This window comes from Hyperolius riggenbachi, chromosome 5 (assembly GCF_040937935.1).
Source record: "Hyperolius riggenbachi isolate aHypRig1 chromosome 5, aHypRig1.pri, whole genome shotgun sequence".
In the NCBI taxonomy this organism is placed as follows: Eukaryota; Metazoa; Chordata; class Amphibia; order Anura; family Hyperoliidae; genus Hyperolius; species Hyperolius riggenbachi.
Genome location: NC_090650.1, coordinates 131,655,695 through 131,676,992, shown reverse-complemented (window position 1 = coordinate 131,676,992; position 21,298 = coordinate 131,655,695). Strand labels below are relative to the sequence as shown.

The window sequence follows — 21,298 nt, the reverse complement described above, 5'->3', positions numbered from 1 at the left end:
TTTTTTGTGTGTCTGCCTCAGATGAGAGAAATGCCATCTGTACACTCTGCCACCGAAAATTGAGCCGTGGAAAGACCAAGACCCGCGTAGGGACAACTACCTTACGAAGGCACATGATTACAAAGCACAAACTGCAATGGGATGACCACCTGAGGAAAAGCAGCACACAAAAGCAAAGCCACACACCGCAGTGGAAGATATCAGACCGCAATTATTTCTCAAAAAAGGAGATACCTAAACTGTACCGTGATGTTGAAAGGCAGTGGTGACATCTCTGGCAAGGGTCAAGGGTCCATCTGACTACGGATGCCTGGTCTGCAAAGCACGGTCAGGCCTGCCCGAAGACTAAGTCAGTCCCCACACAGCATCTCTGCCTGCAGGCCGCTTGACTGCCTTCTCTGCCACCACCAACAGGGTTCAGGACTCCAGGCGGATTCCTGAATTTTTAAGGCCAAATTCGATCAGCTGGACAGTCACTGTTGTTCTGTCATTAAGCTGCCTCAGCCCGGCGACTATATGGGCTTGAAAACCGCCTCGGCCTGCACTCTCGCCATGGTGCGCACCAGTCCAGCACGGCCGTCACTACACAAACAGCTATTTGCGGTGCGGTACACAGTGAGTTTGGTCTGTCAGTGTGAAGCAGTACTCTAATTACACTCCCTGATTGATGTATACACATGCAAGATGTTTTAAAGCACTTTAGGCCTCTAATTTAGCATGCAATCTGATTTCTGCCCTTAAAACGCTGCTGTGCGTCAAATCCAGATTTTTCCCCGGGACTTTTGGCGTGTATCCCACTCCTCCATGCAAAAACTTCGATGTTAGACCCCTTGAAACATCTTTTCCAGCACTTTTCTCGCCATCATAAATGTTTCTAGTTTTCAAAGTTTGCCTCCTCATTGAAGTCTATTGCGGTTCACGAAAGTTCGCGCAAACCAAACTTTTGGCGAAGGTTCGCGTTCGAGATTCACGAACCGAAAATCGGAGGTTCGAGCCATCTCTATCGTCAACCATGTAAACACATGACACCAACAGATACAAAAAACCTATAACAGCAGACACTGGATTCATCAAAAACATACATCAAATCCACTGTGACAGTACACCTTGCCAATCCGGTGAAATGTCTGATTGCGCTGCCCGGACGCTCCCTTCCACACTGAGTAGCACGCATGCTCAGTGTGAAGTTAATTATGCTGCTGGTGGCAAAATACTAAATATCTCCGCTTCCTTACATCCGACACTCCTCAAATTTTCAGGGTAGGGAGGGGACCCCCTGAACTACCTCTATGCAAAATTGCAGCCCCCCAGCCCTGGTGGTTCAGGAGATAGATTAGAGAAACCTATCTCGGGAACAGTGGGGCTCGGGGGCTGCAATTTGGCATAGAGGTCGTTCGCGGGGTGCACTCACTACCCTGAAAATTTGAGGAGTGTAGGATGTAAGCAAGCGGAGATATTTAGTATTTAACCATCAGCCGCATAATTAAATAGGAACTGTGGGCGCACAGTCTCCTACTGCGCATGCGGGGCAGCGCAAATTAACAGGCAGCGTAATCAGACACAACACCGGCATAGCATGGCCCTAGTCCAAAACCTGTCGCTTCTGTCAGATTTCTACTACCTACTGTAAGTGACAGCAACATACGAGAAAAGTAATGTATGGCTTATTTTACTCTGGAAAAAAACGTAATTCTTATTTTTCTATGTTTGCACATATTTTAAATTGTCCCATTTTTCGCCATAGTGCCCCTTTAAAACCAATGTAAAATTCCCCTGTGGCGAAATTAATTGTTCAGGTTTGTTTATAAGTGATTTATAATTTTTGTAATTTCAAATCAGCTATAAGAGATTCACTGCGTGAAGTTCAATTACCCTCTGAGCCAAGTAACTCCTGCAGTATATGTATATTGCATGGTGAGAATCTAGGCTCTAAAGCAAACGCAGGTGCTTTTTATCCAAACAGAATTATGTTGAACACTTTGGAGATTGCGCATGAACTGTAAGCATGCTAGACTGAGCAAGCTTCTGCGCTATACTGAGATGTGAGTCACACCACCCATGCTTATAGTGTATAATCCTTAAAATTATTTTTTTTCTCTAAAACATTAATCACAGCTAAAAAAAGAAATAAAAAACCCTATAAGACTGATCTGATGTCATTTGAATGTATATTTATACCACACTCGGGACCCCTTTTACACTTCGGCGTTGCGGTAAGCAATTTTACTGCAAGAGACCACTAAGTCACTGTAAGTCTATGGAAATTTTCATAGCTAATGCTATTTGACATGCTGCAATGGAAGTAGGTAAATCACCACTTACCAGTCATCTGTGCGTTACCGCATGATCCGTGCCTACCGCATAAATCAATGGGGATGCCGTGTGTTAGGCTTGGTGGTGTATTCTCCACGGTCAGCACGCGATGCATAAGCTGACGTGAAGGAGGTACACACACACCAGCACAAGGAATCAGGATATCCCCAGTTTAGTGGAGGAGAGGACTGACTCCAATAGGAGATTGTGGCGCACAGAGCCGGTGCAGATCCGAACAGCCACAAACAATACTTTCGTGATAACGTCTCAGCGTAAAGTAGCGCTGAGCGCATAACCAGAACTCAGGAGATCAGGACAGGTAGACAGAATGAACGCTTGCTTAACTAGCCACTACTTAGTGACAGCAAGCGTCCACAATAAAACAGACTGGAATGAGGCAGCCAATGCGTTGCGGCGATGGCGTGCCTCACAAAGACAGGACAGGATAGTCAGGAAATAGCAGGATCAAGATAGATGAATGTAACACAGATAAATATACAATAAGTATGATTTCCTAGCGTATTACAATTACAGCTATCAATGAAACTATTTGTAACGACTGACTAACATATGTATATATCGGCAATGAACCGATATATGACATAAGCAGGAACACTGACTTAGGACTGGAACGATACAGGGAACAGGACTCAGAAGGATTCGCTATCTCTTCGCAGAGATGAACGCAATCCACAAACGGTAACAGGACAGGATTCAGAAGGATTCGTTATCTCTGCGCAGAGATGAACGCAATCCACAAACGGTAACAGGAAAGGATTCAGAAGGATTCGTTATCTCTTCGCAGAGATGAACGCAATCCACAAACAGGACCAGGAACAGGATAACTAGCTCAGCACGGGTGATCACGATACGCGCAACCACCAAAACGTGCTGGAACTGACTAACTGAACACAGGATATAAACAGTTCGTGTACGTATATATCAGCGTCACTGTTGTATCAACGTAACACGAATACAAGGAAAATAATAAACGTGCTGGTATGCATATATATGGGCAATGAACCAATATATGATGCAAAACCAGCAAAGTATCTTTAGAACAAGAAACACGGTCTGGGGCTGAGCAACAGCAAGACTAGCTTACACTGAAACTATGATAGCCCAAGGAAACCCTGCAAGAAGCAGATCTTTATACTGAGGTCATCCAATGGGAGCAGACATGCAGATTCCCACACAGGTGAATGATAATCAGTCACAAGCTGACAGCAGGGAAAGGCAGACAAAGCTATGCAGCTTGCATGGAAAGAGATCAGAACTGCCTCAGCAGCACTACTACTGCCAGCAATACCTGCTGCAGCAGCGATCATAACACCGTGCTTGTGAACGTCGGAGCGAGGTGCCGCACGCATGCATGGACTGACGGGAATCCTGATGATGTACTTCCTGCCCAAGACGTATATCACTTAGCAGGGGGCGGGCCTATGCACATTACCCTGTTGGCGTTAATGTGAAAGGGGCTTTGGTGCACTGCGATTTTCTTGCGGCAGCCTCTCTTGCCGCAGGAGAATCGCAACGCACAAGTGTAAAACCACCCTGAGGCTAGCTGATATCATTGCCCACTGCAGGACATATTATTGATTTGTTATTAAAGTGTACCGTAATTAAGAAGCGCACAAAGAAGAGAAAGTTCTCTGCTAAGCCCCCCCCCCCCTCCCCCCAAGACGCAGCAGAAACTTTTTCTGCATTTTATAAACAGGTCACACCATTTAGAACCATTCCAACACAATCTGATAATCTAATAATTCTATACAATGACAATCTTATCAATTAGCAGCTAAATTAAGTAAGAAGTAAAGCTAGCCATACATCTGGCGATGATGAGCAGATACGACCAAGAGACAAATCTTCCTCTAATCGAATCTGATTAGAGAGAGATCTGTCAGCTGCTCATACGCCACAGGATGATTCCCTATCAATTTCAGCATGAAATCTCTCAGGAAATGGCCGACTCACCACTGTGTATGTACTGTATGTACAGCATGTAATGTATAAATGTGCGTGTATGTGTGCATTTATACATTACCTGTCCCGTGTCGTGCTGCCCGTCCATCTCCTATATCCACCGTTCTTCCACAGCCGCATACACACGGCATGAATGGGGGTAATGTAAGAGCAGCACATTGAGAAGATGGACGGCACCGCAACACAGGACAGGTAATGTATAAATACGCACATTACATACACTTTTTATACATTAGAGGGGACAGCATCGGGGGTTTCGTTGTGTTTGTGATGCGTCCATTTGAAAAGGGCGCCTGGAAAAAAGGGCACCTGGTGTAGCCCATATATGCCAAATTCGGCTACAAAAAGGGCGCCTGGTGTAGCCCATATGCCAATTTTGGCTACAAAGGGTACCTGGTGTAGCCCATATATGCCAAATTCGGCTACAAAGGTTGCTTGGTGTAGCCCATATATGCCAAATTCGGCTACAAAGGGCATCCAGTGTAGCCCATATGCCAAATTCAGCTACAAAGGGCACCTGGTGTAGCCCATATATGCCAAATTCGGCTACAAAGGGTGCCTGCCGAAAAAGCTAGTTTTAGTTTATAAAAAGGATGCTGTTATAGGCAAAATGTGTTGGGCTATAAAAGGGCTCTAGATATAGCTGAGAAAAGTGATTACTATGACCTAACTTCTCCCTACTCTCACACAGAACCCTCCCCTGATGGGGCCTAACCCTAACCGCCCTATTGGTGCCTAACCCCTCCCTGGTGGTGCCTAACCCTAAGGGCTGGTTCACACGGGCGTCTGCCCCGCGTTTACTGCCGGCGTTCGGGACTCGGTGTTAAACGCTCCCATTCAAGTGAATAGGAGGGTTTGTACCGGGCTTTTACCGGCGTTTGCGTGAACGCTGTGGCTAATGTCCCCCTGTAGGGGAGAAAAACGCTGACTGCAACTGAACGCCACGGAAAGCCACTAAAAGCTCGAACGCAACGCTGCCGCAACGCCGCCAAACGCAACACCTCCAAAAGCCAGGCAGACGCCCGTGTGAACCAGCCCTAAGTCAGCCCCTGGTGATTACTATGACCTAACTTCTCCATACTCTCACACAGAACCTTCCCCTAACCCTAACCATCCCTGGTGGTGCCTAACCCTAAGACCTCCAGGTGGTGCCTAACCCTAAGACTCCAACCCTCCCCCCGCTTGTGATGCCTAATTCTAATCCCCCCTGCACCCCTGAATCAAAAATCTAGGCTATAAAAGGGTGCCCTTTTGTAACAGAATCAAAAACCTTGTAGCCGAATAAAAAATATGGGCTACAGTAGGGTGCCCTTTTGTAGCCGAAAACCTTGTAGCCGAATAAAAAATATGGGCTACAAAGGGGCACCCTACTGTAGCCAAAAACCTTGTAGCTGAATAAAAAATATGGGCTACAAAGGGGCGCCCGCTTGTAGTCTATATCAAAATTTGGGGGCCCTTTTCACCACCTTGTAGCCGATATTTGCAGAAATAACATTGTTGTCTATGGAGGCATACTTTTCATACAGGCAGCTCAGGCGCCAATTTCAACTGATCCCGTTCGTCATCTGTGCTGATATAGCACGCCCAGTGGCGTTCCTACCGTCAAGCGGCAGGGGCGGCCCGCACCGGGTGTCTTGATGCTTAGGGGGTGACACCCGGAGTCCTGTGTTGCCGCCCCTGCCGCCAGTGCACATGTTGTGCAAATTTGGGATTTTACACTTCCCCCCCGTGGCCGTCCCCGCTGACAACCTATGTGTGTCGCCCCCCCCCCCCCCCGGGGCCTTCCCCGGTGACAGGCAGGACTCAGGAGCAGCCCAGCTTCAGACCTCCGACCAGCCGGCGACCAGAATGCGGGCGCTAGGACCCAGCGGACACCGCACTGATATGCGGAAGTGACATCACTTCCGCATATACGGCGTGGTGTTCACTGAGTTCGGTGCGCCCGCATACTGGTCGCCGGCTGATACTGAGGTCTGAAGCTGGGCTGCTCCTGCCTGTCACCGGGGAAGGCCTGTGAGGTGAGGGGGGGGTAGGTTGTCAGCGGGGACGGCCACGGGGGGTGTAAAATCCCAAATTTGCACAACGAGTGAAGGGCACCTGTCACTATCTAACCTGGCGGGGATCCCTATTACTATCTAACCTAGGGGGTCCCTGTCACTAACTGGGGGTCGCTGTCACTATCTTACCTGGGGCAGTGGGGGGTCCCTGTCACTATCTAACCTGGGGTGTCCCTGTCACTATCTAACCTGGGGGGTCCCTGTCACTAACCTGGGGGTCGCTGTCACTATCTAACCTGGGGGGTCCCTGTCACTAACCTGGGGGTCGCTGTCACTATCTAACCTGGGGGGGTCCCTGTCACTCTCTAACCTGGGGGGGTCCCTGTCACTATCTAACCTGGGGGGGTCCCAGTCACTAACTAACCTGGGGGTCGCTGTCACTATCTAACCTGGGGGGTCACTGTCACTATCTAACCTGGGGGTCACTGTCACTATCTAACCTGGGGGTCGCTGTCACTATCTAACCTGGGGGTCGCTGTCACTATCTAACCTGGGGGGGTCCCTGTCACTAACCGGGGGTTGCAGTCACTAACTAACCTGGGGGTCGCTGTCACTATCTAACCTGGGGGGTCCCTGTCACTATCTAACTGGGGGTCGCTGTCACTAACTAACCTGGGGGTCGCTGTCACTATCTAACCTGGGGGGTCGCTGTCACTATCTAACCTGGGGGGTCGCTGTCACTATCTAACCTGGGGGGTCGCTGTCACTATCTAACCTGGGGGGTCCCTGTCACTATCTAACCTGGGGGGTCCCTGTCACTATCTAACCTGGGGGGTCCCTTTCACTAACCTGGGGGGTCGCTGTCACTATCTAACCTGGGGGGTCCCTGTCACTATCTAAACGGGGGTCGCTGTCACTAACCTGGGGGTCGCTGTCACTAACCTGGGGGGTCCCTGTCACTGCCTAACCTGGGGGGTCCCTGTCACTGCCTAACCTGGGGGGTCCCTGTCACTGCCTAACCTGGGAGGTCCCTGTCACTGCCTAACCGGGGGTTGCTGTCACTAACCTGGGGGTCGCTGTCACTATCTAACCTGGGGGGTCCCTGTCACTATCTAACCTGGGGTCGCTGTCACTAACCTGGGGGTCCCTGTCACTATCTAACTGGGGGTTGCTGTCACTATCTAACCTGGGGGGTCCCTGTCACTATCTAACCTGGGGGGTCCCTGTCACTATCTAACCGGGGGTCGCTGTCACTAACCTGGGGGTCGCTGTCACTAACCTGGGGGGTCCCTGTCACTATCTAACCTGGGGGGTCGCTGTCACTATCTAACCTGGGGGGTCCCTGTCACTATCTAACCGGGGGTCGCTGTCACTATCTAACCTGGGGGTCCCTGTCACTATCTAACCTGGGGGGTCCCTGTCACTATCTAACCTGGGGGGTCGCTGTCACTATCTAACCTGGGGGGTCCCTGTCACTATCTAACCGGGGGTCGCTGTCACTATCTAACCTGGGGGTCCCTGTCACTATCTAACCTGGGGGGTCGCTGTCACTATCTAACCTGGGGGGTCCCTGTCACTATCTAACCTGGGGTCGCTGTCACTAACCTGGGGGTCCCTGTCACTATCTAACTGGGGGTTGCTGTCACTATCTAACCTGGGGGGTCCCAGTCACTATCTAACCTGGGGGGTACCTGTCACTATCTAACCGGGGGTCGCTGTCACTAACCTGGGGGTCGCTGTCACTAACCTGGGGGGTCGCTGTCACTATCTAACCTGGGGGGTCCCTGTCACTATCTAACCGAGGGTCGCTGTCACTATCTAACCTGGGGGTCCCTGTCACTATCTAACCTGGGGGGTCCCTGTCACTATCTAACCGGGGGTCGCTGTCACTATCTAACCTGGGGGGTCCCTGTCACTATCTAACCTGGGGGGGTCCCTGTCACTATCTAACCTGGGGGGGTCGCTGTCACTATCTAACCTGGGGGTCGCTGTCACTATCTAACCTGGGGGATCCCTGTCACTATCTAACTGGGGGTCGCTGTCACTATCTAACCTGGGGGGTCGCTGTCACTATCTAACCTGGGGGTCGCTGTCACTATCTAACCGGGGGGTCGCTGTCACTACCTAACCTGGGGTTTCCTGTCACTATCTAACCTGGGGGTCGCTGTCACTATCTAACCTGGGGGTCACTGTCACTATCTAACCTGGGGGTCACTGTCACTATCTAACCTGGGGGTCACTGTCACTATCTAACCTGGGGGTCACTATGTAACCTGGGGGGGTCCCTGTCACTATCTAACCTGGGGGGTCCCTGTCACTATCTAACCTGGGGGGTCCCTGTCACTATCTAACCTGGGGGGGGTCGCTGTCTAACCTGGGGGGGGTCGCTGTCTAACCGGGGGGGGTCGCTGTCTAACCTGGGGGGTCGCTGTCGCTATCTAAACTGGGGGTCCCTGTCACTATCTAGAATTCAAATATACCAGCACTCCAGCTTTCTCAAAGAATCACGCTCTTTTATTGATATTGGTAACCACACACGCCTTGAGAAAGGGGGACCCTGCGAGGCCCCGAAACAATTGTCGGTCATTTCTGTGGATATGTTAGCTCAATAAAAGAGCGTGATTCTTTGAGAAAGCTGGAGTGCTGGTATATTTGAATTCTGGACTTATACTTTGGTGGTTTGCCTATACCACAATACCAAGCACCCTACCTAAGATGGTGTGCCCAGTCACAACTTTTCCTGTTCCTGTCACTATCTAAACTGGGGGGCACCAGTCACTAGCTGAACTGGGGGGCACCAGTCACTAGCTGAACTGGGGGGCACCAGTCACTAGCTGAACTGGGGGGCACCAGTCACTAGCTAAACTGGGGGGCACCTGTCACTAGCTAAACTGGGGGGCACCTGTCACTAGCTGAACTGGGGGGCACCTGTCACTAGCTGAACTGGGGGGCACCTGTCACTACCTAAACTGGGGGGCACCTGTCACTACCTAAACTGGGGGGTACCTGTCACTACCTAAACTGGGGGGTACCTGTCACTAACTGAACTGGGGGGCTCCAGTCACTAATTGAGCTGGGGGGCTCCTGTAACTACTTAAACTGGGGGGCTCCTGGCACTACCTAAACTGTGGGGCACCTCTCACTACCTAAACTATCTAGGCCAGCCAGCCCAACATAACCACCAGCCAACCAGCCCAGAATCACTGGCAAAAAGGCCACAGCATCACCACCAGTCAGGCCAGCATTTACTTCAACCAGCCAGTCCAGCCACAGCATCACCGCCAGCCAGCCCAGCCACAGCATCACCGCCAGTCAGGCCACAGCATCACTGCCAGGCCTTTCAGCTCACACATCATCGCCAATCCAGACAAAAATAGTATTGCCAGCCAGGCACAGCAGCCAGTAGAGGAGAATTCAGAAGCCAGGTGAGAGGTGTCTACCATATTAATGGGGCATTTTGCCTATTTATTTGAAATGCTGTCTATTTATGTGCCTCATGACTGCTGAATTTGTCTTGTTGGTGGCCTCATGGTTACTGGATTTGTCTTTTTGGGGGCCTCATGATTTGTTGTGGGCCTCAAGATTGCTGAATTTGTCTTGCTGGGGGCCTCATGATTGCTGAATTTGTCTTGTTGGGGGACTCATAATTTATTGGGGGCCTCATGATTGCTGAATTTGACTTGTTGGGGGCCTCAAGATTGCTGAATTTGTCTTGTTGGGGGCCTCATGATTTGTTGGGGGCCTCAAGATTGCTGAATTTGTCTTGTTGGGGGCCTCATGATTGCTAACTGCGAGACTATGGGAAAAGCGGAATCAACCTCATATGAGACAATAGCATTGAGGCCTGGAACCCACTGAAAACCGCAAACGCAAAACGCAACCGCTAGCGTTTTGTCTGAGCGGTTTGCAAGCGGATTCATGCGCGTTTTTGGTCGTGTTTTGCAACATTGTATTTTTTTGCCCAGCGGGTGCGTAGCGTTTTGCGTTTTGCGTTTTTATCCTGATTGGTCCTGTGAATTATTTTTCATTTTGTTACAGTGTGCTGAACCGCAAAACGCTAGCAAAACCGCTCAGTTTAGGTTTTGCTGAGCGTTTCCGCTAGCGGTTCAATACTTTACATTGAAGCGCTAACGCTCCCAAAATGCTGCATGTCCTGCGTTTGCGTTTCTGGGAAATGCAAACGCTCCTGTGGAAGTTGCCCCATCCATTAACATTAGCCCAGCGTTTTGGCAAACTGCTAGCGTATCGCAGTGCTGCCAAAACGCTGCCAAAAGCGCTCCTGTGGGTTCCAGCCCTAAAGGAGTTATCCGGGCAGTTTTAATAAAATTAACCGGGGGCTTCCTCCAGCCCCAAGCTCCCAGGACCTCCCTCGCCGCATCTCTGCTCTCAGCCGTTCGCCGGAGCTCCGACCCGGTCCCCGGCGATGATGTCAGAGCGACCTGGAGGTTGCTCTGTACTGCGCCTGCGCGATCGGCGCTGTCAATCACCGCCACGTGGGCCGGAGCGGACTGCGCAGGTGGTAGTAGTTCTTAGCCTCCGGCGAACGGCTGAGAGCAGAGATGCGGCGAGGGAGGTCCTGGGAGCTTGGGGCGTTCATTTTATTAAAACTGCCCGGATAACTCCTTTAAACCTACTTTTTTTTTTTTTTTTTTTTTTTTTAGCTTTTTAAAACAGAAAATAAAACTGGGGGGGTTTTAAAAAAAAAAAAAAATACATTTTTCAGGAGTAGGATGGATGAAATTGTTTATCTTCACAGTTTATTTTCAACTTGGATTTTCCATAATGTTCATGTATGAGTTAAAATGTTTGTATTTAGTTTAAATTGCTGTTGGCACTTTGCGATAGATAAGTGACTTTTCGCCACCACTGTCCTAATCTAATGTCCCACCATTGCTAAGTTCATGTAAACTAGTCTCCACCCGTGACCACACCCACATTTTGGTATATGACCACACACATTTTTTGCGCAACGTAGCCCCAATTACGGGGGGGCAGGGCTGTGGAGTCTGAGTCGAAGAGTCGGAGTCTGGGCAATTTTGGGCACCTGGAGTTGGAGTTGGAGTCGGAGTCGTTGATTTCATAAACTGAGGAGTCGGGTGATTTTGGTACAAAATCCACAGCCCTGTTAAGTATTAAGACTAAGGAGTCGGAGTTGAAGCTATTTTGGGTACCCGGAGTCGGAGTTGGAGTCGTGGTTTCATAAACTGAGGAGTCGGAAGATTTTTGTACCGACTCCACAGCCCGGGGGGGGGGGGGGGGTGACTGTGGATAACCAGCACCGGGTGCCAAATACCCTAGGTACGCCACTGAGCACGCCGTTACGGCTGCACACCCAATCGAGCAAGTCGGCCCTACATCTTGCAGCATGTCAATTTCAGCCTGAAATTGGTCGCTTTGTTGGTCAAGGAATTATAATAATCAAATTGGATGGTCAATCAGCCACCAAGTCGCCTGATGTATGGCTACCATGAGGGCCTGTTCACATTATGGGGCATTTTCTGCCTTTTTTCAAGTGCAGGCGATTTTTAAAATTGCCTACAAAATGCATGTGCAATGATTCCCTATGAGAGAGTTCACAGCTGAGCGGTTCGTTTCCAATCCACTCAGCAAAGCGGTGCCTGTACCATTTTTTAGGTGTTTTGCTATAATGGAAGGTATAGGAAAAACGCAAAACGTTCACAAAATCGCTTTGTGCAGCGATTGCATTCGCGTTTTTAAGAATAAATACATTGTATTTATTCTTTTCTGGGTCAAAGAGTTCACTTCTTAACTTGCGTCAGGGAGTGAATTACAAAACCGCTCTGAAAAAAGCACTTACAAAAGCAATTTTTACAAAAGCGCAGAGAGCAGTGGAGCACCGGGAGGGGGAAAAACAGCGCACAAAAATGCAAAACGCTTGCGTTTTCATTTTTAAGTGTGAGTGGGGTCTTAGAGTATTAACTCTTCCAGTTGCTTGGAAACCAATCTCAGGTTTTTACTATTAGTTTTCTGTTGTGTTTAATGCGTTAGACCATAGAGGGAACTAGGGAAAAAAATCGTAAAATCTCAAATACATATGTACACATACATACATTTGTCCCAGAATAAATGCACTTTACATGTTTGCATTTGGGTGGGATTGTGTCTTCCTGGGTCATATGCAAGGCCCCTCACAAACCTTCCCTCCTTCCTTCAACCCAGCCCACACATGTGACTGTAAACCACCTTCTGCTCCAATGCAGAGACTGATATCATACCGCCCAACTTTTTGAGATAAGAAAGAGGGACACATTAAGACACGGCCCTGCCACACCTCTAACCACGCCCCCACCACACCCCTTGCCATGCATATCACAAAGAATTCAAAAGCAAAAGATTTAGTTTTATCATTCAAATCACACAAGTCTTTTCTGTCATCAGTAGATTTCTTTCATTTGAATGTTTAAAAATAAGAAATGCATCAATTTAATTGATGGGGATAAAGTTTAGAGTCAAATAAACTCATTTTTCAGTAGAACAATGCAAATATTTACACATATTTTTACATCAGTCCTAAAAGAGGGACAAATGAGGAAGAAAGGGACAGTTGGGAGCTATGTGATATAAAGTAATGTGGGTCACAGTTTTAAATGGTTCATGCACTTTTAACCAGAAAGAACAGGCTGTAAGTTGACTTGTAGACAGCGAGATTGCTGCCAATGTGTCAAGTCAGACACCTATTTTCCTTCCAGCAACATTAACAGAAAAATTGTACTAATCATAGTCATTTTCCTTCATAACAATGCCTACAATATTTGTAGAAATATTCCCGGAACATTTTCGGGCCTCCATATAAATAAGACAAAATCAGAAATCTTGTTTCTAGACCCCCATACACCCCAATCAATAGTGCGGTATCTAACAGAAAATGTAGGTATTCAGATAGCTAAGGAATATATATACTACTTGGGAATAAAAGTACCCAGAGATGCAACAAAACTCTATTTTCTTAATTTCACCCCCATTATTACAAGGGTCGTGGCGGAACTGGAACAATGGAGGGGTTTACCCCTGTCTCTTTTGGGTAGGTCACACCTTATAAAGATGATTAGTTTTGGTAGACTTCTTTATCCGCTCCAGACCTTGCCAATACTTTTGAGACACAAAGATATTCAGACCATGACACGAGCCTTCAAAGATTTTCTGTGGAAGGGAAAAAGAGCAAGAATACCACTTAGGCTTTTACAAAACCCAAGGGAGAGCATTGGGGTTAATTTCCCGAACATTAGGGCATATAATCTGGTTTCTATTCTGAGACATGCTAGAGATTGGCTAGGCCACACAAATTTCTTCACGAACACTATTCTTGAACAGGAACTATGTTCCCCATGGTCTCTAGCTGGAATCTTACATTCTAAAATAACCAAACTACCTGACAAAATAAGGAAAAATATCTTGTTGAGAGACACATGTTTAGCCTTTAGAGAATTCCGTAAATGCATTTCTCTCCCAGGTCATATTTCTCCATTATTACCTCTGTGGTCCTCTCCAGACATCCCAGGAGGCCAAGGTACAAGTATCTCTAGAATATGGGAGAAAAGAGGGATAACAAACTTAGCTGATGTATTAGGCCCAGATGCGCATCTGCTAAACTTTTTCTCATTACAGAAAAAATATAAGCTTCCCAATAACTCAGTCATGGTATATCACCAGGTGAAACATTACATAGATGCATCTACAGGCCCAAAAGCCTCTCTCCCTTCTCATGAGCAATTTTATAAGATTATCGCCCCCCTACAAGAAAAAAAATCCATTTCTGACTTGTACACAGAGCTGAGACTATTTAAACTTGGCGCTGCCCCCTTTAAGCACCTCTCCTACTGGGCTAAAATGTTACGCACTACCACGGAAGTGATGGCCCCGTTGCTGGAGAAAGGACGGACAACAGTCTGTTCAATTATTACGGTGGAAACATGGAGGGAAATGCAGATGAAAATTATACATAAAGGATACTATGCATTTAACTTTAAACAAACAACGGGAAGGACGGACTACCTGACCTCCTGCCCGAAATGTGCATACTCTTACCCAGACCTCTTCCACTTATTGTGGTCTTGCCCCACTATACAATAGTTCTGGCTTGAGGCTTGTGCCATGTGTCTGAACCTAACTAAAATACAGAGAGGGAATGATCCTTGGGATGCTCTTTTTCATGTTATAGACCCTGCTACAAGCGATAAAGATACGCCATTAAAGCCTCTCGAGCATCTGGTTTTTCTAGCAGCCAAAAAATGTATTTTAACGCAATGGGTTTACTCATCTCCTCCAACATCCAGAAACCTAGTTGATACAATGAGCAAACTAATGTATATCAACAAATTTGATGCTGAACAGTGTAAATCAAAAAATACAGCTAAATTCTTTAAAATCTGGACTCCATTCATCAAACATTATGTTGCAGGAACGGATCTGCTAGCTCTTATGGAACCATTTAAATACACCAAATGGTACCTCACTAATCACATTGCGGGCACTCTAGGGTTTCTGGATGTTGGTATCTGAACCCCCTTTCATTCTCTCTTTCTACGCTGACACGCCCACAGAATGGAATATTTTAGACCAAGTCTGTAATACATACCTTGCCCACAGGAAAAAGCCATAGATATTTGTGTGGATCTAATTGACAGATCTAGATTGAATAAAGCTAAAGGTTAAAACTGATGTGATAATGTTAGATGTGATGGGAATAATAACATCATCAGGATCTGTATGCTGTAGTTTTAGAGAATGTTAAGGTCATTGCTGTGTTATATTTGATTAGACACATTCCCTCTGGCGAGGGAAGGTTGATGTAGTATAGTACTGGGCCCAGTTTATTAGCCCCATATGGGCTCTTGGGGTTATCTTGCACATAGGTCATGATTACACTGGAACCATCGCAATCTAGCAATGACTATTCTGTTTATACTATGCATAGAACAAAGAAAAATAAAAATAAGAAAAAGCAAAGAAAGCTAAAATATGCAAAAAAGACTTGGACTATCTAGAAGAAGAATTTCCTTTAATCATAATACTGTAACTGTTAACATTAAAAATGTTCTGATCTACTGTTATTTTTGATATTGCTGAAATGTACAAACAGTGATTGTTACAAAGCTTTCTTGGAATAAAAATTATTTTAAAAAAAAAGAAAAAAAAAAAAGAAAAAAAAAAAAGAAATATTCCCTGTGCAAACAGAAGACCCATGAAAAAGTTGTGCAGTGCAGGGTAGATTTACTGTCTATAGCAAGCCACCAGCCTTTCAGCCGCCTTGTTTCTAAGATAAAATGAAAACTGGTTTGATTTGTGAGACAAAACCATTTTTTTGTGCTGTGGCTTAAGAAAGGATTCCCATCATCCTGTGCCTGGTTTGCATTCCACTCACACATCATTTCACATATTGGGCTTGATTCACTAAACCGTAATAACTCAAATATCACACCTTATGAAAGATATCACACCTTATCAAAGTTAACATGCCTTATCAGAGTAGCATAGCGAGAGCTACGAACTTATGCCTGCTAATTGGCAATGGCACTCGTACTGACCTGAGTCCCTTGCGGGTTCGTAGTGCCCGCTTTGCTACTCTGATAAGGCGTGTTAACTTTAATAAGGTGTGATATCGTTGATGAGGTGTGATATTTGAGTTATCACGGTTTAGTGAATCAAGCTCCTTACCTCACTGATTTACATACTTCACTGTACACATACTATTAGCCTATGTATTTTATATAATGCCCATTGGAATTGGGATGATCAAATGTACTTCCCTCCAATTTTGATTGATCTGTAATCATCATGAGCAATGACGTTAATGTTGCGCTGCGATAATAACAGATTGGATCTCCTGCACAAAGTGCAGCGATTGCTTGAAGTCTCATTCGTGCCCGACATGTGTCGTTGCGTGACAGTGCGCATACCCACCGCCCAAAAAATGGATCGGTGAGTGCTCGTCATCGTGGGACGTTGCCGGGATCCCTCTTCCTGTGTCGCGAGGTGAGGGTGTAGCTTTAGAGGTTTGTCTATGATCTTCTGTTACTTCCCAGGTGAGTTTTATATGCTCTCTGTGAGTCGTTTTTCTAGTTCTTTTTCTTTATCCTTGTTCTTATGCTCTCCGGCTGTGTTATTTTGGCTTGACTGAAGAATTGCTGTCTTATTGTTAAGCACTAACAAATGACAGAGAACCCCTAAGCCTATGTGCTTGAATTATTCTAGTACAATGTAACAATGGTGACCTTTAGCTGCAATGACATTTTAGTGAGAAAGAATAACATGGATGAAGAACTACAATATAAAAAAAATAATAATAATAAAATGAGTTTGAATTTATGATGCTGATTTTAATATCATTTCATTTTAAATATAATTATGGTATGTGCGTCTTATTTCAGGTAAAAAAAAAATTGTGTTTTTTTTATTTTTACTATTTTAACTCTAATAAATAAGTAGGTGTCTGGAAAAGACCACTTTTACTTTTAAATGTGGGTATGGATGGTTGTTTGGTTGGCCACTTATTAAGAGGGCAGTGAGAGAAAGCACCTTATGCCCCTGATTTTTTGGCACCTGCCCTATTTCTGAGGGGCACAGAGGTGGAGAAAAATATAAAAATATTGGGACAAAGGTGCATTGTGGTGGGAGTGATTTCTGCCCCTTCACCTTGCAAGGCACTCTTCAACATTGTGCAAAAGTTATCATTATTATTATTATTATTGATTTATATAGTGCCAGCCAGCATCTTCCGTGGCGCTGTACAACAGCATACAGGGTATAACAATACAAAAATAAACATACAACAGTTAATACAATACAAGAGTGGATAACAGCTGATGCAGTAAACAAATTAACTACATATTTTTACACAGGGGTGGGGGTATGTATACCCATTACACAGCATTGTGAGACAAAAGGGGAAGAGAGCCCTGGCTGAAAGGCCTTACAGTCTAAAGGTTTAAGGTATAGGACAGTAAGTAAAGGGAAGCTGTGTATGGGGTGGTAGAAATGGTGGAAAGTGGGCGAGGTGTCCTAGGTAGGAGAGTATGCTTGCCTGAAGAGGTGAGTTTTCAGATTGCGCCTAAAAAGAGTAAGTGTGGCTGAGTGGCGGATGTGTTGAGGGAGAGTGTTCCAGAGGAGGGGAGAGGATCGAAAGAAGTCTTGTAAGCGGGAGTGAGAAGAGGTGAGCAGGCAAGAAAACAGAAGGATATTGTTAGTAGAGTGGAGATTGCATGTAGGATGGTATCTAATAAGTTGATTTAGATATGAAGGAGCTACGTTGTAGAGAGTTTGTAGGCAAGAGTAAGGATTTTAAATTGTATCCTTTGTGTAACTGGCAGCCAGTGAAGGGGCTGAAAAAGGGGGGTTGGGTTGGAGAAACGGGAAGAGAAGTGGATGAGTCGTGCAACAGAGTTCATGATGGACTGTAAAGGAGCTAAATAGTGGGCGAGAGGCCGCAGAGCGGAGAGTTGCAATAGTCTAGTCGTGAAATAATCAAGGCATGCACTAGAAGTTTAGTAGCAGGGGCGTCGCTAGCCCTATTTTGGGGGGCACGTGCCCCCAATCTGTCCTGGGGTGCCATGGATCTCTTCCCCAGGGGTGCCCGCAGGGCCGCGGCTGGGCGGGTGCATTGCATCCCGGCGCCTGTCTCTGACAGGCGCCGCTCACCCCCTCTGTCCGCGGCTCCCTCCAGCCGCCGCCGCGTCACTCAGACCTCGATCAGGCGGCGACCATTCGTGCGGGTGCTAGGACCCAGCGCCCGCATTGATATGCGGAAGTGACATCACTTCTGCATATAGAGCGGGTGCGTCCGGCGCCCGCTCATATTGGTCGGGTCGCCGCTGATCCTGAGGTCTGCTGGCTGCGAGTGCGAGGTAAGGGGGGAGCGGCGGCGGCAGGGGCTCCCTGTCACTCACTCACTGCCTAAAGGGGCTCCCTGGCACTCACTTACTACCTAAAGGGGCTCCCTGGCACTCACTCACTGCCTAAAGGGGCTCCCTGGCACTCACTCACTGCCTAAAGGGGCTCCCTGGCACTCACTGCCTAAAGGGGCTCCCTGGCACTCACTCACTGCCTAAAGGGGCTCCCTGGCACTCACTCACTACCTAAAGGGGCTCCCTGGCACTCACTCACTGCCTAAAGGGGCTCCCTGGCACTCACTCACTACCTAAAGGGGATCCCTGTCACTCACTCACTACCTAAAGGGGCTCCCTGGCACTCACTATCGGGGTCCCTGTCACTCACTACCTAACTGGAGGCGCCTGTCACTCACTAGCTAACCTGGGGGTCCATGTCACTCACTACCTAACTTGGGGGGCTACCATATTAAGGGGGCATTCTGCCTATTTATGTGAAATGCCGTCTATTTATGTGCCTCATGACTGCTGAATTTGTCTTGTTGGGAGCCTTATGATTTGTTGGGGGCCTCAAGATTGCTGAATTTGTCTTGAGGGGGCCTCATGAATTGTTGGAGGCCTCATGATTGCTGAATTTGTCTTGTTGGGGGCCTCGTGATTTGTTGGGGGCGTCATGATTGCTGAATTTGTCATGTTGGGGGCCTCATGATTGCTGAATTTGTCATGTCGGGGGCCTCACGATTGCTGAATTTGTCATGTTGGGGGCCTCACGATTGCTGAATTTGTCATGTCGGGCCCACACGATTGCTGAATTTGTCTTGTCGGGGGCCTCATGATTGCTGAATTTGTCTTGTTGGGGGTCGCATGATTGCTAACTGCGAGACTATGGGAAAAGCTGAATCCTTATCATATGAGACAATAGCATTAAACCTACTTTTTTAGCTTTTTAAAACAGAAAATAAAACTGGGAGGTTCTAAAAAATTGAATACATTTTTCAGGAGTAGGATGGATGAAATTGTTTATCTTCACAGTTTATTTTCAACTTGGATTTTCCATAATGTTCATGTATGAGTTAAAACGTTTGTACAGTATTTAGTTTAAATTGCTGTTGTGACTTTTGGGTTGCAGTTTAGGCACTCGCCCTCCAAAAGGTTCGCCACCACTGTCATAATCTAATGTCCCACCATTGCTAGGTTCATGTAAATTTGTCTCCACCCGTTACCACACCTATATTCTGGTCCATGGCCCACCCATTTTTCGGTGCGGCGCGATAAGCACGCCGCACAACGTGATCCTCATATTTTTGGCATGCTAGCTGCAGTGTGCTGAATTCTGCTGCCTACAGTATGTACAGTATACGCTGTTCTCTAGTGCCTGCACTGTGTGCTGATTTACCTCCAGTGTGTACAGTGTAAGGTGTTACTCTGTGCCTTTACCTATTGTAAACCAGCTGTATTGTATGCTGATCCCTGCTACTTTCAGTATATACAGGAATAACTGTAAAGCCTGGTACACACATACAATTTCGATTAGCCAATTTTAGCTCTGTTCATAAAATTCATTGTCTGTTGGCCCACTTACTGCATGGGGTTGGTAAAATTGGGGGTCAGTGATTGACCAATCAAAATTGTATGTGCGTATACATCTTTGATCTATGCCTATACTGAGTGTAAATTATCTAAATAAAGGACAGGGGGCTCCATCCAATATTTCGATGGGCAGGCCCGTTATCTGTAGCTTACACCGCTGCTAAGTTCATGTACATTTGGCCCCACCCATGGTCACGCCCACTTACATCATGGCCACGCCCATTTTTGCCGCGGCACACCTCTCCATCTGGTGCCCACAGGTGCCCCCGATCTCCAAGGACCCTAGAAACGCCCCTGTTTAGTAGTGTCCTGTGTGAGAAAAGGGTGGATGCAGGAGATGTTTTTTAGGTGGAGGCGACAAGAGGAGGATAGTTTGTCAATGTGTGGTTTAAATGAAAAGTGCTGAAGACTGACTACATTGTGCTCTGAAGAAGGTGACTCCTTGGGGCCTGGAAACTACTGTGAGCTTTGTCATTGTAGACTGCTGATGAATTACACTTTAGAGCTTCAGAAAGCAATTTGGTGCGCTGACCTGACTTACTGCTTTTGCAAGTTTGGTTGGTTGGCTTGGCTACGCACCTAGGTCATGCTCCCTAAATACCATTGAAAGGTGTGCCACTTGGGAACTGTACTTACCTGCTATTGAAGTCCATGTGGATTGCTCAATTTATTAGGGAAGCCGTACATTCACTCTATGTTTTTCCAGCTACTTGAACAGCTGGATAGGAAGTTGGTGTTCACTGTGGCGATTGCCCGGGACATCAGCCCATTAAATCCATTTGTAAATGGTTAATAAATCTGTCATGTATCTTAATGAGGCTTCCGACACTCCTACTAACACATTTTTTTTCTCATAAATATCGCAATCAAGAATTTACTCACATCAAAATTCACTGGCACCTACCGGAGCTTTAGTAAATTACTCTCGCTGAGCAGAGTAGTGCCTAGTATGTTTTAATGTAATGATGGCATTGACGTGGCATTTTTTTTAAAACAGAGGTCATAGGAAAACGCAGGGGGGATTTCAGCTGCCCCCTTTCTTTCTCTGCTACAGTTGACTTTGGATGTAGCAGCAGAGTGTGTACAGAGCATGGATCAGCAATTCTGGGCAACTTAAGAGAGTCAGGTATGAGCACAGCCCTGTGCCCTGCTGTGTGAATGCTTCACTTTCCCTTTCATAGCCCTCATTATTATCTGTATCCAAACTGCTCCTGATCGATCCCCGTTGTCCGCCGGTCGGTCAGATGGTAAATTGCATTATGTGTACCCAGCATGATGTCCTACCATATTATTATACTGTATTGTGCATGGCTGAGGGAGACCTTTCAGGAATCCCCTCCTTGAAAAACCTGGATTTGCCCCTGAAGGTATAATCAGTGATGCAAGCAGATTTCATCATCAATCAGAGCTTTATTTTAAAAACACGTTTCGCGGGTTCAGTCCTGCTTCATCAGGCAATAGTTGGAGCAACTATGGTGTGTGTTTCATATACAGTATACGTGGGTATGCACTGCCTACCAGGTTGTGGCTTTCAGCGGGTCAATTTGAATGACTGACTATAGACAAATGTAA

The 21,298-nt window shown here is 46.8% G+C and overlaps 1 protein-coding gene across 1 annotated transcript in view; it reads left to right on the top strand.

Moving 5' to 3' along the window:
• ACP3 (acid phosphatase 3) overlaps positions 1-21,298 on the top strand; it is a 94,863-nt gene that overhangs the window by 2,058 nt on the left and 71,507 nt on the right. The gene's annotated exons all lie outside the window — the stretch shown is intronic.